This window comes from Gracilinanus agilis, chromosome 2 (assembly GCF_016433145.1).
Source record: "Gracilinanus agilis isolate LMUSP501 chromosome 2, AgileGrace, whole genome shotgun sequence".
Taxonomy (NCBI): domain Eukaryota; kingdom Metazoa; phylum Chordata; class Mammalia; order Didelphimorphia; family Didelphidae; genus Gracilinanus; species Gracilinanus agilis.
The window spans coordinates 537,564,023-537,586,522 of record NC_058131.1 but is presented as its reverse complement, the minus strand read 5'-3'; the positions used below and the strand labels follow the sequence as shown (position 1 = coordinate 537,586,522).

The following is a 22,500-nucleotide window of genomic DNA, read 5'->3' as shown; positions in this document are numbered from 1 at the left end:
GTGCTAGAGGAAAGTTGGGCCAAGTGAATGTACAGATACTTTATCAGTTGCTCCTTCTCTTTTGTCGTGCAATGAATTATTTATTCTTAGACTAGTTCCAAATCTGTTGGGAAATGTCCCAACAGCTTTGCCATACCCTTTGAGAGAAAGGAAGTCTGGGTAAACAATCTGTTGAGTAGAGCTTACAAATGGAGACGTCCACATAAGTGAAATGCAGAAATATGTGATAGCTTTGTTGCATCGTTGCATATGTATGTTATGATATATGTTTATAAAGGAAACTTTTGGCAGCAGAAATGTGAATAGACTCATGATTGAAGATTGTCTATTCACAGATCGTTTCTTTGGTGTCATTATGATTTTCTTTAAAGACAAACAAACAAAAACTCTTATCTTTTGTTTTGGAATTGATTCTAGCATATTGATTCCAAGGCAGAGGAGCTATAAGAGTTAGACAGTTGGGGTTAAGTGACTTGCCCAGGTTCCCACAGATAGGAAGTTTCTGAGGTCCAATTTGAACCTAGGACCTAGGCCTGACTCTCCATCACTGAGCCACTTAGCTGCCTCTTCTCCCTCTGATTGTCTAAATTTATATATATATATATCCTTAACCAGCACAAGGCCCAGGGTTTTGGCCGAGGAAACTAATATCTGGGGAATTTTAATTTTCTGTGGAGCAACAAACCTCTTCCTATATTTCATTTTGTGGTCATATGAAGGCAACTGACCCCAGAATTTCTTTGCCAAGGTACCCTTATATATACAAGGACTTAAACTCTAGGATATAAGTTGCCCTCTTCCTGTATGACCTTATGCAATGGTAGGATTATCCTACGTCCCACCAACCACACAGGCAACAGTTTCAGCTAGTTACAGTTCTGTTTACATATGTATTTTCCCTCTAATCATAAATAGCCATTTTAAACAGATAGAATTTGAGAAGTAACATGATTTGGTGATTTTGCACAATGAATCATCTTTCATTAAGTTTCTAAAAGGGTCAAGGCTTATCATGTCACTCTTCAAAAGCTTAGGCTTAAACAAAAATTTTTGCCTCAGTAATTTTCAATGATTAACATCTGAATAAGACCTTTGAGACTACTTCAAAAACCTTTTCTCTCAGATTTAATTCTGAAGAGTTAGAATCTCTGTAGCTAAAGTTAATCAGCTATGTTTTGCTACTTGAATCCTCTTACAACAAATTTGGAAAATGAAATGTGGTTATCTTAGATAGCAATATTATATCTCTTATTTAGCAATACTATAACTGCTTTTCTCTAGATCAGTCATGGTTTGGATATTTGGAAAGAATATCATAATGAGGTTTAGCAATCTGACAGAATTCTACTGGATGACATTAATGACCTTAGGCTATCTTTACCTCTTGTTTTCCCATGGATATAAAAGTGATTAATTTCTGATAAAGTATTTAGCAAGGAGATTAAAAGGAACACATTCCCCTAGTTTCTTCCATCCTTCCTCTATTTCTCTTGTTTTTTCTACCCATTACCCAAACCTTCATTAGTCTTTTCTAGTCCTGTTTAACATGCCTGAGGCAAATCATAACTAGATCTTCTTGGCTTAGCCTTTAGTGGTAATAGTACCTCTTCTTTCTGAAGCTTATACTGGTACTAGGTTCCTATCACTTGGCACCAAAAGGCTAACTAGCTGTCTTACTCTCAACCTGACATCTGTTTATTGCTTTTAACATGACCTCACCTTCCTCCACCCTTACCTTTCCCTCAGGCTAAGTCTATCTGAACTGATGGACACAAGATGTCTTTCTACTTTCCTTTCATCTGAATCATGGCTTATGGAAGCTCAAGGCTTTTTTCATATGGAAATAAATTTTGTGTTACCAAATGAATCTCTAATCTCTTGGATTCTGGTATTCCCTCCAATGATTGAGACTTAAAACCATCTATTTTTGTTTGTAGTATTTAATTCTTGACCATGTTTTTCCACAGTTCCATTGCAGGAGATACACAAAGCATGCCAAAAGGTCTCTTTGCTCTCTCCCAACATGGCCTTGGTACCAGTGCTGGTACCAAGGCTTGCTTTTGCCTTGTGACAAACCCACCTTCCCTTCTTGTCATACAATTCCCTAATGATATATTTTACTCCTGTTCTATAGATTTTCTCAATGTTATATGTTAAGCCCTATTAAAATTATCTTGAACCTCTCCATCCCCTCATGGGGTATTTTTAGTGCTTCAGATATAGCCAGGATCAATGTGTCTCTGCTATGTAGCAACACTGGCAAAAATGTTAGAACTGAGTAGATGGGCCTTTACTTTTATGGGAAGATACTGTTTACTATGTGGCTTTATAATATGCAAAAAGATTTATTGGTCCTATGACAATCAAACCACCATATCCTCACTGAAATGGGCAGAAGCATGGAATATTAGAAAGACAGATTTGTAGTCAGAGAATCTGGGTTAGAATCCTAGGTAGTCTAGTACCTACTTCTTTTATGAATTTGGGCATCATGGGTCAGTTGCATCAATTTCTTCTATTTAAAAATGGAATGGGCCCAAATAGATGATTTTAAAAGTCCCTTTCAACTCTAAATTTTATTTTCCTTCAGATAATTGGGCAAGGTCAATTCACCAGAGGAGGTCAAACAATTATTTCAGTTCCTGTTTTGCTAGATGTTAAGTAAAATGCAACCCCTACTCTAAAAGATTTACAACCTGCTCTAGCAGATTAAAAATTGTTCTTTTGTTCCTATGATACTAATTTGGAGCAAATTATTTGTTCCTTGTGGTTTTCTTTGAACTTGTCCACTCATGAAAAAATATAATCTTAGCATATAATTTGTAATGGTTTCTATAATTCTAGGTCCCTGTGTCTTTGTTGATTTAAGGGAAAACATGCAATTCTGTTCTTGAATCCAGTTAAATCCCAAAGAAGCATGTGTGGCTCCAAGTCTTTCCTTATTTTATTGTCTGTTCTCAGGGCCAATTCTAGGTAAATTTGAGAAATAGACAAAGTTACTTTAGAGCAGCAAAGTGATATATAGTAGATAGAGTGCTGGACTTGAAGATAGGAAGTTCTGAGTTCAAATTCAATCTTATTACCTGTATGAACTTAGGCAATTCACAACTTTCATTTGCCTCAATTTCCTCAACTGTGAAATGGGGATAATAACACCAACATGACCTTCCAGACCAAATGAGATAGTGCTTGCTTTGGCAGTATTTGTACTAAAATAGGAATGATACAGAGAAGGATTAGCATGGCCCCTGTGCAAGGACAACATGCAAATTTTTGTAGCATTCCATGAGATAATATTTTTAAATTCTTAGCAAAATGCAAAGTACAGAGCACTTAATAAATTATTGTTTCCTTTCTTCTTCTTTCTTAGTACTTTCCTATTCTGAGCAATCTCATCCCTTTTGAAATATAAGGAAGGCACTCTAACACTTTATGCCTGTCCAACTTCACCTGGCATCCTCATGGTTTGTTGTTGCCTTCATCTCCCATACTGGAAATCTACTTGTGCAGTGGCTCTTTGTCTTTGGGCTTATTGTGATGGATGCTGGTCTCTGAATATATATGTGAAATGAAAGAATCTCTCTAAATGACCTTTAGGGCCCTTTGTAACTCTTAGTCTAAGATCCTTTGAACATTGTGCCACGCAGCAGTTGAATGACTAACCACGATTCTACAGAACTGAAAATGGAACACATTATTATTCATTCCCTGACAAATAGGTGATGAACTCAGGTACTAATTAGGAAATATTCTTTTGGATATGGCTAGTGCAAGACATTTGTATTGCTTAACTATGTATATCTGGTGTTTTTTTCCTTCTGATGGGTTTTTTTCCCTTCCAATGGGATGGTGGTAGGATAATGTAAAGATATTATTATTCATAAAAAAAAGGAAATTTAATTTTTAAAAATTACACCACACTGACTTTCCAAACATGACTTGGGAAATGTTCTTTGAACCTGACATCAGAGCTGATTTTATCTGTGTGATCTTCCTGCTATATTCTAAACTCCTCCAGGATAGGGACTTGTTCTTTTTTTTTCTCTTTGTATTCTTAGTGGCTTAGTATGGTAGGTACCTTGAATGTTGTAGGTCGTTAAAAATGTATATTGAATTGCCTTGAGCATAAGACCCAAATCTATCACTTTTTTATTAGGTAGACCTATGCAAGTCATTTAACTTCTCTACATATCATTCCTCTCATCTCTGATAGCACCAATAGTGCTGACTTCCTGAGATAGTTGTGGGGCCCAAATGAGATTGTAGGATCATAAATTTATAGGCTGGAAGTACCTCAGAAATTATCTGGACCTGTTCCCCCATTTTACAAATGAGGAATGTATATAAAACTTTGCAAACTTTAAAGCTAACGTCAGTTATTCTTACTATTTAAAATGAAGATGGTGACTTGGTTTGATGGCCAAGACTCTGAGTAATCATTAATATTTGATGTGAAAACTTTCAGGCTGATTTTTGAACTGCATAGTCATACTTAGGGCAGAGACTACTGATAAAATGAATTTTAGATTTCCCTGTGGTTAAATACAGGCTACAGGAAGGTAATCATTTTGATGACATAATAATGCAAAAGAGGATCTTTGGAGGAGGAAAGAGGTAACACTCTTAATATTATGTGTATAAAATGATTTTTCTTTGTGCCAATAGCACTAGATTGAAACTACATTCTATACTATTCTCATTCTTAGTCTCATCTCTGCCTTCCTATGCAAAATACCAAGACTGTGGAGGTTCCAGAGTAAAAGTTAGTAGTTTTTCCATGGTCTAAAGCAAAATCTGGGTTAGCCAGGAAACTTGGAAATTAGGATGTTCTAATTACCTGAATCATTTGGTTAATGTACAGTTAAGTGGAAATGTCTTTCCAACTAGTACTAAAAATCTTTCTTGAAGTATATTAGGATCAGATATCTAGAGCTGAAAGGGACCATATAGTTCATACAGTTTGGCACTTTCACTTTTTTGATATGGAAACTTAGGCCCATACATGTTCAGTCATTTGTTTTCAGTCATTTCTGACTTTTGTTGACTCCATTTAGGATAATTCTTGGCAAAGATACTGGAGTGGTTTGTCATTTCCTCCTACAACTCATTTTACATATCAGGAAAATTAGGCAAAACATGGTTAATGACTTTCCTAGGGTCACACAATGAGGAACTAGTTTCCGAGGCCAGGTTTGAACTGAGTAAGAGGAACCTTCTTGACTGTAGGGTTGGCACTCTATCTATTGCCCCACTTAACTTTCAAGCTAAACCTTTTGGTTTAAATAGGACTTTGGGACCTCTTAGCAATAAGATAGAGCTATTATTACTCCTCCTAGTGAGTCATGTATATTTAGAGTTTTCAGCAGGAGGAATTGAATTTAAATACCCAAGGAGAGCTTTAACTTTGAGGCCAGAGAACCCAATTGACCTTGACCTATCAGTAATTGGAATTCAAGCTCATGACCTGTTACTCCAAGTTGAGTACACTTTTCATTGTTCCATGAAGACTATTTTTCTGTCTCAGAATCACAGGCCAAAATATAATTGGATTTTTCTTTTCATGATTGAGGATCTTATAATACCAACTGTAAATCTAGTACCCCAGCTTGTCTCCTGTCTTCCAATCCATTATAAGCACAGATATAAAATTTGTTAGATCTAGTTGCCTTGACTGTGCACTGAGAGAAAGAGAGTTTAGAAATTATATTAGTAGTTTCTATTTTTGAAATGGACGGTAAGGGGGAAAGAGGCAACTTTACTTCTGATGTGCCTCTTTCTACTGAAAGTTGACCACTGGAAAATCTGGTTAATTAAAAGTTTCTGGATAGCGGTGGTTTTATTGCATATGCTTCTCTTCCCAGAATCAGGATACAACTGCCTGATAATTTATCTTTTCTGGTTGATTCACCCGGAGGGAGGAGAGATTCTCTTCTCTTTTTCTCCCTTCAGTCCTCACCCCTGGTGAATTGACTTCCATTGCTGAAGGTTGCTTGCTTTTTCACTGTGACCAACTTAATGAGAATTTGTTCATTTCTTCAGGGATTTACTGCAATATTCTATCTCCTGCAGAGCCCTGAGGGGAAATATGGTTAATGTTAATGGAACTGGAACGATACTCTTTGGAGGATTTGAGTATCAGTGAAGTATAAATGTAGAAATATGGGAAAAACTTCTGTTTATGTTCAGAAACAGTCTTAGAGGAATATACAATTGTATAGAGACACAGAGGAATATACAAACAGTATAGAGTACAATTGTATAGAGGAAGAAGTGGTTTTCTTCACTAATTTTCAATTTTGAGATTATGCTTTTTTTGTTATATTGATAATGAAACTCTTACCAAGTATGAAGGCAGGAAGAATTTGAGTTTAAATACCCAAAGACTTTATTTTTGTAGAGGGGACCATCTAGGGTGCTGTTTCATTGGAGATTAGTTTCCAAAGCTTTTAATATTTTATCCTATACCTTGGCAACCCTACCCAATTCTTCTGAGCCACCTGTAAAGATCCCTGGGAGGAAATGCTGAAATGGTCAATCTCCTAATCTGGGTGGGGTCAACACGCCTTTGGGTTTAAAAAAGATTTTGGGATCTCTTAGCTGTAAGATAGAAATATTGTTATTCTCCTCCTAATGAGTCATGTATACTTATAGTTTCTGGGCAGGGAGGATTTGAATTGCAAATACTAAAAGCTTTAGCTTTGAGTTTTTGAAAATCTTCTTGAAAGTTAAATGATTGTCCATGTCCATTGTATCAGTGATGATTGGGTTTTGTCCCCCTATAAAGCAGAGGAACCCAAACTGCATATCATACAGGTTTCTCTGGTTTTGCCAAGACTGGTACAACTTAGAATGTGGGGTTTAGTCAGTGAATTTTTAAGGAATAGCTCAATTGAGGGGGTAGCGATGAAGACAAATTGATACCCTGACTCCTCCAAATGGGGTCTTAAATTTGGTATTAAATAAATATAGGAAGATCTCAAAGGGATACAATTCAATTAAACTCAAATCTGCAAAATTGTATTTAATACCTACTACGTATCAGGCATTATGATAAGTATTGAGGATACAAAGATCAAAATATAGTCCTATTCTCAAGGATTTTAGTCTAGCAAGCAGACAGAGAAATAACTACAATGCAAGTTAGAAAAATTGATTCAGTGCATTTGTTCAGTTGTTTTCAGTCGTGTCCTACTCTTCCATGATCCCATTTGAGGTTTTGATGGCAAAGATACTGGAGTGGTTTGCCATTTCCTTCTCTGGCTCATTTTATAGCTGAGGAAACTGTGGCAAACAGAGCTAAATGACTTTCCCAGAGTCACACAGCTGGTAAGTGTCTGAGGCTAGATTTCCACCCAGGAAAATAAGTCTTCCTGATTCTAGGCCCTTTACTCTACCCACTATGCCAAAAGTTCAATAGAACTGAAAAAGGGAGAGGACTTCTATCCACTGGTCTGGGAAACAAGGGAAGGGTATCTTTGAAGAGGTGGCACCTTCAAAATCATTCTACCTACTCTGAGTTGAGGTACAAGGCTTGCATCTAGCCTGGAGAAAGGGACAAATAGAATAGTTTTAAAGATGCAAATTCTCGAGGATATGAATTTCCTAACTAATTTGCAAATATTTATTCAATTCCTTCTCAGTGCTAAGTCCCTGGGTTACAAAGGCAAAAGGGAAACAATCCCTAATGTTAAGAAGCTTATACCCTAACTTGGAAAGCACTATAAGTATTTCCAGGAATTTCATGATGCAAACATCTTAGGGAAGTTTTCATCTTTGATAGCTGAAAACTTTCCTAAGACTATTGGGATACTTTGTAGATATACACTCAATAAATAAAAAATACAAGGCAGTTTGGGAAAGGCACTACTGGTTTGGGGTATAATGAAAGACTTCATGTAGTCAGAGGTAGTGTATAAGTTCCTGAGTTAATTTTCATGAAAAGTGTTTAAGATAAGATAGTAACTTAGTGTGATAAAATAAGAGTGAGTAACTTAGAATTTTAGAGCTTTAAGAGAGCTTAGAACTGAGATAATCTAGTTCCCTAATTTAATAGAGGAAGGAGCTTGAAGAAAGAAAAGGGGACTAAAATCATATGATTGCTTCACAGAATAGCTTGCATCCAAAATGGAATTCTGAGTTTTTCAAATACATATGAAGTTAAAGATTCCTATAAGGAAAATAGAATAGAAGAGAAATATTAAACGTTACATAGAGTGTCTTTTTAAAGTTAGCTTAAGGAAGATTTTAAGATCATGCTTCTTTAAAAGAGAAAGGAGAAGGGTTGTGGATGAGTGACTCATTCTGAATAATGGAGGACAGCATATGAAGACCATACCATGTGCTCTGACACATCTGCTAATGTTGACTCACTCAGTTTGTACCAATCACTTGACTGGTTTCCTCATTTAAAAAAGCCAAGAAATGAATTTACTACATATTTCCTAATGTTGTAGATACTGACCTATGAACCTGAAAATTGTACTTTGAAAAAATGTTCAAAAACACCATCTATTTGGGAACATCTGTAAGCTCCAGATGGTTACAAATTCAATTAGCTTTTAGTAAGCATTCACATATTAATCTATTGGAAAGAACACTGCACTGTGAATCAGGAGGTTTGGTTTCTCATTCTAACTTTGTAACCCTGGACAAATCACTTTACCTCCATGGACCTCAATTTCTTTATCTATGCCATGAGGGTTGGTGATAGATTAGATAATTTCCATGGTCTATTCTAGTTCTTAAAGTCTTTGTAAGTTTTGGAATTATATAGACCTATAATTATCTTTGCTTAAAAATTGCTTGATTTAATTTGAATGAGGAAGTTTGATAGAGAAAATACAGATAGGAATCACATGGGAGGAGAAACCTAGAGTAGGTCACAGTCATTATGGGTGGAGAGAGTATCCACACTGATAAAAAAAAATTAGTCTCAACATAATGCGATAGATATTAACTATAATAGAATACATAGATAATAATATCCAAATATCTACTATTTTGCTTGTCCAGGCATTCTTCCTTCATTAACACGCCAAAAAATGGCTTCTATAATTTAGTCCATAATCTTTAATCATTGCTCTGGCCAAAAAAAATATTAGTACTGTTCCCCAAACTGGTATTGAACCTCCCTAAATTTAGGTGAACAGCTTTTCAAATGGAAGGAAGGGAAAAAGGAAGAAAAGGAAGGGGAAGAAAAGAAGGAGGGAAAAAAGGATCTATAAAGTTCTGATTATGTGCCAGGTGCTGTGCCAAGCACTTCACCAATATCACATTTGGTCTTCATAATAGTCCTGGGAGGCAGCTAGTACATACAATCCATTACTGGGATCATACTCAAAATCTTTCTAACTTGGTAGGTTCTGCTGGACCTACTAAGTAAATGGATGGAAAAGCATAAAAAGTGCCAACCACTGGGGATGCCAGTACAGAACCTTTTGCTCTTAATAGAGGGGAAATCATAGATGGAAGAGTAGTAGCTAAGAAGGAATAGTTTGGCTGGAAAAGTTATAGGAATGGTGAATTGAGCCAGAGGGGAACAGATTGGTACACCTTTTCTAGTGGCAATGACAGTATTGATTATGGTTGCATGATGAAAAAGGAAGAAGTTAAAAGATATGTTGAGCAGAGAATACACATGCTTTGGTGGCAGCAAGGCAGCTGGTGGCCAAGGAGTAAGAATCACAGTCTCCTTGACTTTCAACTCAGTGTTCTTTCTACTATTCCACATTGCCTTGTTTAGGGAGTAAAGTTATTCCTGAGAGGTATTAGTCTGGGGTGGATGGAGGACCAACTGTACCATAGATGAGATCAGTGCAGGGAAAGTAACAAAAAAGGTTTATTTGGAATATAGTGTCAGTAGGAGGAGGAGGAATTGAACATGTTAAGATGGTAAATTATAGGAGGGCAAGGACCGTATGTTTTATGTTTATTTTGTTTGGGGTTCCCATTTTGTTTAGACTAGGAATCTCCATCTTGCCTAGAGTGAAAGTAGAGCAGCTTCTCCCAGGCCAGTCCCATGACTAATAAGCAGATATACATGAGCTGCATCATTTCATACCTTCTTTGGCAGCCTGGTGGCTCCACAATCCCTAGAATTCACCATATTGGTGTTTGATAGGTTTCAGCTTTAGCACTACTTCACTTTGGAACTATTGAGCTCAAGAGATTCACCAGCCTTAGTCTCCCTGGTAACCGGAATTACCAGCATGCTTCCAGTGGTTCCCAAACTTTTTTGGCCTACCTCCCCCTTTCCAGAAAAAATATGACTTGGCCCCCTGGAAGTTAATTTTTAAAAAAATTTTAATAGCAATTAATAAGAAAGATAAATGCACCTGTGGCTATCACCGCTTTTCTGGATCGCTGCAGCACCCACCAGGGGGTGGTAGTGCCTACTTTGGGATCACTGCTTTACACCATATCTTAATTTTGTATCTCCTCTGTGTCTAAGAAAGTGCTTTCTGAACTAATATATGCTTGATAGAAATTTGCTGAATTTGAATGGAATTGAATAGGCATGTTGACAGGTGAAGAACTATATGGCTTTTTATCTAATGTTTGATGGCACCAAGTCAGTATAAGAGTATGATAACCATTTTAGGAATTTGAACTAGGCTAGGAGATAAAATTAAAAAGTCCTGGGGCAAAAAATGTTCCCAGTGACATTTTGAACAGATGGGAATAGGCAGTGAGAAGTGGTAAAAGATGAAAAAAAGTGAGTCATTACCTTCCAGGAGTTTATTGTTAAACAGAGAAAAGGGGAGTAGTTAGGCTATGATAAAACATGCCAACAGAACCTAATGAGAAATATTGGGAGTGTGAACAATGAGGTTGGGATAAATGGGAAGAGAAAAAAATTATCATTTTGTAGGGCCTACTTTGAGCCTGGCACTGTGCTAAAGGATTTTTTCAAGTATCTCATTTGATCCTCACAATAACTCTGCAAGATAGATGTGATTATTAGCCTGAATTTACATTGGGTAAACCAAGTTTCTTCAACTATAAATAAGCTTGATAAAAATGGTAAAACACTCCAATATCTTTGCCAAGGGAACCTCAAATGGGATCATGAACAGTTGAACACAACTGAAAAAAACTGAACAACAAGAAGTGACTTCCAGAGTCACGCCACTAGTATTTGAGGCCAGATTTGAACTTGAATATTTCTGATTCTAGACCCAGACATCCATTGCACCACCAGGTGCCTCTGATGTCTATTTTATAATATGTGCTAAAAGAAATAATGAGGATTTGAGGATCTCTCCATCTGGTACCACTTGACTCTTTACTTTTAGAAAAGCCACAGGGCTAGAGATAGCAAATTTAAAGATCCCTAGATGTAAGCCTTCCTTTAGACAAGTTAAACTATGTCTATATCTATCCTTTAACTTGTCTGATCCAATTCTGACAATTTTAAAACTACCCCAAGTTGCTGCCAGTCACAGCAGGTTCCTAAAGGATAAAGGATAATAAAGAAGTACTATAATAGATAATAGAAGAGAGTTTAATAGAGAAGAACTAGAAAGAATTAAGTGACATATCTCAGGTTCCAGCTAATTTTCCTGACAGGCTTAGTTGCAGGTACTTTTCCTTACTTTTTCTGCATTTTGTTATTATTGTTTAATTGTTTCAACTATGTCTAATTCTTCAAGACTGTATTTGGGGCTTTCTTAACAAAAATATCAGAGTGGTTTGCCATTGCCCTTGCTAGCTCATTTTACAGCTGAGGAAACTAAGGCAAAGAGGATTAAGTAATTTCCTCAGAGTCACATAGTGAGTGTCTGAGGCCAGATTTGAACCCAGATGAATCCTCTTGACTTCTAGACCCATCACTCTATCCCCTGGGCCACCTAGCTGCCCCAGTGTATTTGCCTTTAAATATATATTGTTTCTCAGCTTTACCTATTTCCTTTAATGTCAACTGCAGATAAGTATTTTTTTCCTTATGGATAAATGCAAGGAAGTCATATCGCCAAGCTGCCTTCCAGCTGTTCCCTTTGAACTGTTATTTACTATAAATTATCTAGCACCTTACTAGAAGGAGGCAATGTATCTAGTTCACTACACCTGTAGTCAGGAAGACCTGTATTTGGATTTTTCCTATGACACTTACTGTTGTGTGACCACAAACAGGGTTGAATAAGATCTTTGAGTCTCAATTTCTTCATTATAAAATGAGTCATATTTGTATCCCTAACTTCATAACTTATTATTTAAACTCATTTGAGACAAGGTGGAAGGAAAGAAGGAAAGGAAAACTTTATTAAGCATCTACTATGTGCCAGGTACTGTGTTAAGCACTAAATAAATATTATCTTATTTAATCCCCAAGACAACCCTGCCAGGTGGGTACTATTATTATCTGCTTTTTAAAGTTGAGGAAACTGAGGCAGACAGAGGTTAAATGCTTTGCTCATGGTCATACACATAGTAAATATCTGAGATCAGGTTTGAACTCAGGTCTTCCTGACTCCAGGCTTAGGACTTTGTCTACCTCACCACTTAGTTCCATCACTCAGGTTCTCTGATTCCCAAGTTCAAAACTCTTTCTACTTTACTTTTTCACCTCCTACTTTGTAAACATCAAAGTGCTATGTAAATACTGGAAAATACCATTTTTAATTGGAAATATTAGTCACTTTATTTGTATAATTCAAAATTGCTTTTCAAAATTCTCCAAATTCACACCTTCACTAACAATGTGTTAATGTACCTCTCTTTACACAATCTGTCCAACTCTTACTATTCCCATATTTTGTCATCCTTGTCCATTTTTTGGGTATGAGGTTAAAGCTCAGCTTTGTTTTGATTTGAATTTTCCATTGTCTTTAACCCTCACCTTCTGTCTTAGAACTGATACTAAACATATACTACTAAGTGTCAATTCCAAGACACAAGAGCAGTAAAGGCGAGGCGATTGGGCTTAAGTGACTTGCCCAACGCAGGATGTGTCTGAGGGCAAATTTGAACCCAGGACCTCCTGTCTCCAGGCCTGGCTCTCAATCCAATGAGCCACCTAGCTTCTCTCTTGCCCCATTTTAAAGTTTTTAATTTTTTTCTAGATTCCATGTCAGTAAAATTTTTAATAATCTTTTTCTGACATTTTTTAATCCATGTTCTCTCTCTTCCACCCTTTCTCCTTCCCCAAGACAGAAGGTAATATAATATAGGTTGTAAATGTGTTATTATACAATAAATATTTCCATGTTCATCGTATTATGAAAGAAGATACATATTGCTTACATGAGAGAAATTCATGGAGGAGATAAAGTGAAACATGCTTCAGTTTGCATTCAGACACTCTAAGTTCCTTCCATAGCAGTGTGGATCCCTTTTTTTCCATCATTGGTCCCTTGGAGTTGTCCTGGAGCATTGCTGATAATATCAGTTAATCATCATACTTTATTGCTGTTATTACTGTGTAAAACATTCCCCTGGTTCTGCTTACTTTACTTTTTATCACTTCATATAAGTCTTTTCCAGGTTTTTTTTTGTGATTATCTTGTTTGTCATTTCTCATGGCATAACAGTATTTCATTACAATCAATCCAAGATCATAATGGCTAGCCCATTTTGTAAATTTTGGCTGAAGCATAGTAGTTTCTGTTTCAGCCCTCTGCCTTTATTCTGTGTATGTCTCACTGCTTTACATGTGCTTCTTGTAGATAGCATATTGTAGGAGGAAATACTGTTTGTACACAGGACATCAAGAGCTCCATATTTTCCTTCTTTTATGGAATGTTCTGTATTATCATTTGAAATGCTCCCTGTCCAGTAAAGCCTTGAAGGTGATAGGAATGATGATGTATTTAGGGGAAAGAAAACTGAGTTTTTGGCTCTGTTACTGATATACTATGAAACATTGAGCAAGTCAGTTTACCAATATGTAATTTTTTCATAGGATCATAAGATAATAAATATGAACTTGGAAGGGATATTAGAGGTCAAGTCCAACTCTCTTTTACAAATGAATAAATCAAGGCCCAGAGTGATTAAATGTCTCATCAATGGTCATACAGCTAGTAAAATTTTGATACAGGATTTGAACCCAGACCTGACTCCAGGTTCAGTAGCCTTATTTACTATATCCCACTATCCTCATTCTTTTTCTTTTTTTAAACACTCACCTCTACCTTAGAATCATTACTAAGTAACAGTTCCAACTCATAAGAGCTATAAAGGCTAGGCAATTGGAGTTAAGTGACTTGCCCAGAGTCACATATCTAGGAAGTTTTGGAGCTCAGATTTGAAGCCAAGACCTCCCCTCTCCAGGCCTGGATCTCTATTTACTGAGCCAGCCACCTAGTTGCCCCTAGTCATTCTTTTTTTCTTTCTACCTACTCAGTGGAAAATTGTTATTCTCCCCATACCTCACCAAGTTTACACACAGATAAATGATATATTAGAATTGGACTTCAGTGGGGAAATAAGGTTCTATAGAAACTTTACATCTCTTAGGAGGCACCAGAGTGATTAGGTTAGAATACTGATTTTTCCTATTTACTTTCTGTGTGGCCTTAATCAAGTCATTTAACATCTCTGATTCTCAATTTCTCATCTGTAAAATTGGGGTGTTCACAGATCAGTCACTTGGCCTTAGCTATTCTAGATGTGTGCTTGGTCATATCAAAGAGCCCATTCAGGAGAATTCTAGTAATGTCCTCTCCTTATAGAGATAGAATATTAAGTATTAATTAGAGAAGAAAATATATACAGGGTTTAAAATTTTTTTTCCTCAAAAATTTTCCATTATCCTGGACATAGCATTTGTTTTTTGACATTGTTGTTGTTTCCATTGGGATATTGTTTAAATTCATGTTGATAATCTGTGTGACCTACAAGTAAAATTCTTGATTTTTAAAAGAACCTTACTTGTGGGTTTATTTTTTAAAACAGTGATGTATTCCATTATGAAGTCAAAGAAGGCTTTGGGGCATAACTCAGGATTCCTATTCAAGAAGCATGTGAAATAGGTAAGAAATTATGGTGCAACTAGAAATTTTGCTTAAGAAGTCGAGGTCTTAGAAAAATCTGCTCTAGTTAGTCACACCCAGATGACAGCAACAAATAAAAAAATCACTGGACATATTCTCAACCCTAAGCTGCTGAGGAATTAATAAGTAGAGTAGAAGAGTACTGGCTAGTGTTGAAATCCAATAGGAATGGTAATCCAATGGTTTTCAGATGGATCCTCTGTGCTCTTCTGCAATAATACTATCTCTTCTTGGAGCAAAGCCTCCCTCCTCCCTATATTGCTATTCTAGACAAGCAAAATGAGACTTTGGAAAAGTGCTGCTATTGTGTATTGAACTTCATGATAGAGCTAGGATAACTCCTTGGGGATTTCCTTTGACTTGGTTAGAATGCACATTCTCTCTGGCGTAATCTTAGAAGGTGTAGGTAAATGGTCGTGACATCAGAGTTACCAGTGCTCATAGATGATATCAAACTCTTCTTTATTGAGTGATTTGGTGTCTAATTCACTGGTGGTAGTAATATATCCTTGTTACAAATAATTTCACTACATTAGTTTCATTCTTATATATTGCACATTCAACCAGTTTTCATTATCCTTGGTAAGGGGGGGAGGTAAATAAGACCATACATAATGAGAGCCTATGGATAGTTTCAAAGATTATTTTAGCTGATAGCTTAATCTCTTCTCACTAGATGGTTAATCAGAGTGACCAAAGACAAGTACTCAGTGCTTTAAGGCTTACAAAACACTTGCTTAGCTACAGCTGTGTGAGGCAGACAGTTTAGGTATTATCCTCACTTTACCAATGAGGAAACCACTGAGATTCAGAGAGTGATTACCCCAGAGCATCACATGGCTAGCAAATAATAGAGATAGAATTCAAAATCAAACTTTCTATTTAAGATCCTGATGTTTCTTCTGTATCACAAATGGGAATTATTTGAATTTCACCTCTTGTTATTTTGTCCATTCTCTGCTGGAAATGTCACACAGCTATGAAATGTATTGTCATTTATGCGTTGTCAAGAAGATAACCCATAAATTGAATGACTAGTCCCCTGACACTATCTGATGATATATAAATATACACGTATACACACACACACACTTATATATATATCATAAGCAGAAAGAAACCTTACTCTTTTGTTAATCAATTTGTTCTATAATTATTCAATACTTATTATTTGCAGTTCATTGTACTAGATGGTGAAAAATAAAGATAAATGAGAGACAATTTCTGTAGTCTTGGAGTTCATAGGAAGAGGGGAGAAATATTACATGGCATAAATAAAGCAATTTTCAAAGTTCTCTTTTTACAATAAAATTTTGAAATAGGTTGTATAAGTATTATTAGCATCATTTGACAGATATGGAAACTGAAGCACAGAGAGCTTTGACTTAAGGTCATAAAGATAAGAAGAGGCAGAGCCTGAATTTCAATTAAGGTCTTCTGCCTCTAAACCCATGGCCCTTTCTACTATACCACATGTGAGATACTTTGATATTCCTATAGAGCAAGTATCCCAAAACTCATGCAGTTTTCAAATATTAAAAAAATCTAGATGAAGGCCTTTGATATGCCTAAAAGTCTTGTATTCCCACATATAATAGTGAATCATGTTTTATGTCCTCTGTTTTGCATAGTTCATTACCACATAATAGTCACCTAGTAAATATTTGTTGAACTGATGAATAATTATGGTATGAACAACTGAACAGATATACTGGTATCAAGTTTTATGCCAGAATTGGTGCTTTTTTAGAAGGGGAAACACGGCGACATTCAATAATACATCGTTCCTCTGATGTCTGCTGCCACATATTGCCCTTTTTCAAATAGCAAAGAATAAAGAATTCCAGGGAGCATAGAATAGTCAAATTATTTCTTCCTCATGGCATCATGATTTGAATATTTCCTAAGAATTTTGTATAGTATAGTGGCAACAGCACTGGCACTGGAGTCAGAGAGCCCTGGTTCATATCCTACCAAACATTCCAATAATTTCATATTTTTCTAGCCCTGACCAAGTTCTGTTATGTCTCTTAATTCTTTCTTGAGCACCTAGCCTCATGTTCTCTCCCTATCCACTACACTTCTTTAATATTCACTACTTGCATAATTGCTGTTGGAAAGACCCTATGTTCAAATACAAGATATTTAATAGCTGTGTGACCCTATTTAACTTCAGACTCACATTTCTCATCTGTAAAATGGAGATAATGATAGCATCAACCTCTTAGGGTTATTGTGAAGATAAACTGAGATATTTGTAAATTACTTTGCAAACTTCCAAGCACCAAAGAAATGCTAGGTATTATTATCTTATTCTCCTCCACTTTTCTGAGAGGAGATAGGATATCCTAAACTTTTATTGTTTAACTTTTTCCTAATGTTATCATTCCAATTACATTGCAGGCTAGAAAAGGACAGTGTTGTACAGTGGAAGGAATATTGATCCTGGAGTCAGAACCCCAATTTGAATTTCACTTCTACTACTCATTAGTTTATGCCCTTGGGCAAGTCTAACTTCTCTGAACCTTTGATAGAAGAAAACCCTATCTCTATTTCTTGCCTAATTGTAGAAAAGCATATTGTAAACTTAATTAGCAAAAAATCCAATTGCTATCATTTCATTAATTCAGGGATCTATGACTTCAGTAATGTAGATATCTCACACTCACAGATTTCACTTTCCTTTGCTATTGATAAAAATCCATCATACCTTGAGCTTTCTGATAATGAACTTTTCTGAATTTGGCTAGCCTAGTATTCAGACAAAGACACAGCCTGTCATTTATTGTCCTCTTCTTATATTCAGAAACTTTATAACTTGGTAAGAGTCATCAGAGCCAAAAAAGATAGCTAGATGATAGATAATAATAATAAAATAACAGCTGGCATAGCCTTCAAGAATCAAGAATCCAGAGTTTCTTCCATGCTACAGCATAGTCACAGAGAAGGACTTGCATGGAGGCCAAAAAAAAATAAGATCTAAGACAACATTCAGATGGATACTATGATCTTGCTTCATTAATCAAAAGATTTCTTTAGGCATATTAAATTTACAACTGTTTGGGGAAAGGGACCAAAAAAAAAAAAAAAAAAAAAAGAAGAGATGGGATTCAGAGAACCTAATTAGATGGCCATTGCAGGATTTTAGGCAAGAGGTGATGAGGGCCTGAACCTGGGTGATGGCATTTTCTAGGGTAAAAAGTAAGCTGCTTCTTTTATAACTTAACAGCCCCTCACAATTTGAATCAAGATTTTTTAGGCTTGCTGCATATTACTCTTTCCTCTTTCATAAACTCTATTATTTTCCTGTCCTGTGAAATGTCTATCATTCCATCTTCAGTCTCCATGATTTTGAACAATCTCTTTTCCATTCCTAGCATGCCTTCTCTCCCCATTTTGGCCTTGTATAATCCCTCATTTCTTTAAATACTAGTTCCTATATGAGGTTGACCTTGATTCTGCTAATGCCTTACCCAATAGAAATTATTTTCTATTTACTTATTTTTTTTATTTTATCTCCTCTCAAGAACATATAAACTCTTTGAGGACAAAGACTGCTTTATTTTTGTCATTGTTTCTCTAGCTTCTAGCATAATTCCTTGCACATAATAATAAATATCTGTTGGTTGAATGAATGAATGAATGAATGGAGATTGAGTTGTTTTTGTCCTTCATACTTGAAGAGTATCAAAATTACATTACTATGTTGGGGTCAATGTATACTTGTCTGACTGGCTGGTCAGACCAATATCAGCTCCACCACAGGTTGGGTGCAGAAATCTTGTATGAGCATTTCGGATGGGGATAATAAATACTTGTTAGATGAATTAATAAGTAAGTAGGTTTTCTTTTACTTGGTTTCATGAAAGGTTAGACCAAATTCTCTTGAGTGGTTATGAACCTTCTCCATGAAACTGTAGCACTCTAAGGTTTGATACCATAAGCACAATATTATCCATAAACAAAAGTATGTGGATAACTTTCCCAAAGAAAAGGAATTCCTCCTCAACTTCTAACTGCTCTGGTTCATTTCTGGGATAGAAGTGAACCCTGTTTGTGAGTATATATCTCCTATTGAAAGCATCACTTGATATTAATGATCAGAGGTCTGCTATGTCATTTAAGTAATCTCTCCTTTTGATATATGTGAGACTTATATGTGAGACATCTTCTTGTTAAAAGAAAGGCCTTAGGGCAATATTTAATTTATTTTAAGTAAAATTGTATTTCTTAAAGTCAATAAAGTAAACACAGTGGGATCTTATAGTCTTTATGTCTTGAGTGATTATAAACTATAATGAGTAATTATAAACTATAATAAACTATAGTGGAATATGATGTGAAAACTTACTCTTTTCTATTTTTGTATTTACAGTTTCTATTTTTATTCTATGGGTTATCCTTCAATTTTATTCATAAATAAATTGGTTCCATGGACAAAGTTGGATGTCTCACCGAGCTTTCTTTAGACTGCTCTCTCAGTTCTATGAAATGATACTTTTCATAATCTTGTATCCTTATCACAAAGATTCCAGGATCATAGCTTTAGAACTAGAAGAAATAGAGGCCAAGGGAGATTAAGTGACTTGCCCAAAATCGTGCAAGTAGTAAATGTCAGAAGAGAGATTTTAAGCCAGGTCATCTGACTCTAGAGACAGTGCTCTTTACACAGTTCTCTGCTGCTTACTTTTTATTCTGAACTTGTGTTACAGTTGACTGCTGTATTTCTCTGCTTTGCAAAGAAGCAAAATCTTGGCTGACCAAAGTGCTTGGTAGGCTCCTTTGTTTCCTCATTATGGCAATTGATTTACAAAATAGGATCATAGATAGAGAACTGGAAAGGACCCAGAGGCCATCTTTTTCCAACCCCCTTATTTTAGAAATTAGAAAACTGGGGCCTATACGCAGCAGTTAAATTTCTATATGAAATTGTTTTAATTATCCTGTTCTTTATTTCATCCATGTCTCATTTTTCATGATTGATAACTTGTTTAAAAAGGAATGGTTGGCAGTCTTTACATTAAATGCCATATTTTTTTCCTTTTAATTATACTTCTAGCTTTGCATTAACTTTCATCTTTGCTGTAATAAATCAGTGGTCCTATTGTACAGAGGCAGCTAGTTTAGAACTAACTCCCAACTCAGAAAAGTTTTTTTTTCCTCTCCTGTTGGTTAAAATATAGTGAATTTCACTTTTGAGTAATATTACTTAGTGCTTGTTATCTCTGATGTCTATCAATTATTTCTCAAGGTATTTGTGATGTATAAGCATGAATTAAGAAGAGAATAAAAAGATTAAGCCCTTATTATGTGACAAGAACTGGGGATAAAATAGAAAAAAATCGAAATGTCTCCCTCATCTTCTAATTGAGAGAGACCATATATAAAAATTTTCAGCTATATGATGGGTACAAAGCCTGTACAGTGACAAGGTAGATGATAAGATCTATGAATTTTTCAGTTAATATCCAAGAGTAGATGACAACACCAGGGTGTTGCAGGGTGTAGTGCAGGGTGATTCGTAAAAACTTGAAGGTCTTCCATGTCTAAGAGGAAGGAAAAAGAGTTGGTGACACCCATCTTGTTCCAGTCATGAGAACTGGGGGAATAGTTTGAGAAGCTAATGGGAGAAAGATTTGGTGGGAAGGGAACCTGGCTATCTCTAAAGAACTTCAAGTCTTTCATCTCACTCTTTTTTTTCCTTCTAAATTTTCAGAAGAACAGTAAGGACTAAGCAAATTGGGGTTAAGCGACTTGCCCAGGGTCACAGAGTTAGGACTTGTCTGAGGCCAGATTTGAACTCAGGTCCTCCCAATTACAGACTTGGATCTCTATCCATTGAGCTACCTTGCTGTTCCTCACTCATGATTCTTGATCAATATTTTCTATAATCTCATTTTTTTCAGCATGATAGAATCTGTCCAAATTTTCATTTCATGTGCAAACTTTTGAGAATTCAAGATCATCACTACATCATGATAAGACAGTGGAATAGGATTTTGTGGAGATATTAGATCTCTAATCAATTACTAAAAGCAGTCATCTTATTTGCCTATGTAATGGTAGATAGAATATTAACTATAAAAGAAGAATAGGATAGTGGCTTTTCCCAGGACTATGACTATGTTAATTCTACTAAAAAAAAGATGAAAAAACGAGGTCATGAAGATGATGATACTGATAATCTTTGCCTTTTTACCAAAGTACTCCTTTTATGCTATATATCTTGAAGATGGCCTTGGGCTTTGAGGACTTTACCAACTGTGTAAAATCTCAAACAAGTCCTACTAAGTTGAAATGGTTTTGAACATGGGCCCAATGACAGACTGTCTCCTAAGAATCAGCCTTGCTAAATTCTAAAAGGTTCTTCCACCAAAGTTTGGAGACCAAGTGATGAATTGTGTGAACAGAGCCACTCATTTAATCTTAATTTTACTAAGTAAGAGTTGCATTATTCATCAATGGAAGGATCAATGAAATCAAACATTCTGAAGGATTGAATTGCCTTACACGAACAATTCATTAAATAATTACTAAGTACCAAACACTAAAACAAAACCAGTTCAGTCCATGACTTCAAGCTGCTTACATTACCTTCTTTTTTTAAACATTTATTAATATTCATTTTTAACATGGTTACATAAGATTCATGTTCCTACTTTCCCCTTCAACCCCCATAGCCACTCCCATCCATGGCAGACGCACATTTCCACTGGTTTTATCATGTGTCATTGATCAAAACCTATTTCCAAATTGTTGATACTTGCATTGGTGTGGTAGTTTCGAGTCTACATCCCCAATCATGTCCGCCCCAATCCATGCGTTCAAGCAGTTGTTTTTCTTATATGTTTCCTCTCCTGCAGTCCTTCCTCTGAATGTGGGTAACGTCTTTACCATAAATCCCTCAGAATTGTCCTGGGTCATTGCACTGCTACTGGTACAGAAGTCTATTACATTTGATTTTATCATAGTATATCAGTCTCTGTGTACAATGTTCTTCTGGCTCTGCTCCTTTCACTCTGCATCAATTCCTGGAGGTCTTTCCAGTTCACCTGGAACTCCTCCAGTTTATTATTCCTTTCAGCACAATAGTATTCCATCACCTGCATATACCATAATTTATTCAGCCATTCCCCAATTGGAGGACATACCCACCTTTTCCAGTTTTTTGCCACCACAAAAAGTGCAGCTATAAATATTTTCGTACAAGTCTGTTTATGTATGATCTCTTTGGGGTACAAACCCAACAATGATATGGCTGGATCAAAGGACAGGCATTCTTTTATAGCCCTTTGAGCATAGTTCCAAATTGCCAACCAGAATGGTTGGATCAGTTCACAACTCCACCAGCAATGCATTAATGTCCCAATTTTGCCACATCCCCTCCAGCATTCATTACTCTCCCCTTCTTTCATTTTAGCCAATCTGCTAGGTATAAGGTGATACCTCAGAGTTTTTTGATTTGCATTTCTCTAATTATTAGAGATTTAGAACACCTTTCTCATGT

The 22,500-nt window shown here is 36.0% G+C and overlaps 1 protein-coding gene and 1 pseudogene across 2 annotated transcripts in view; both read left to right on the top strand.

The window, feature by feature from the left end:
- The window catches only part of FMN1 (formin 1), a 537,406-nt gene that overhangs the window by 181,850 nt on the left and 333,056 nt on the right, over positions 1-22,500 (top strand). The gene's annotated exons all lie outside the window — the stretch shown is intronic.
- Positions 3,186-3,301, top strand: LOC123238397 (annotated as a pseudogene).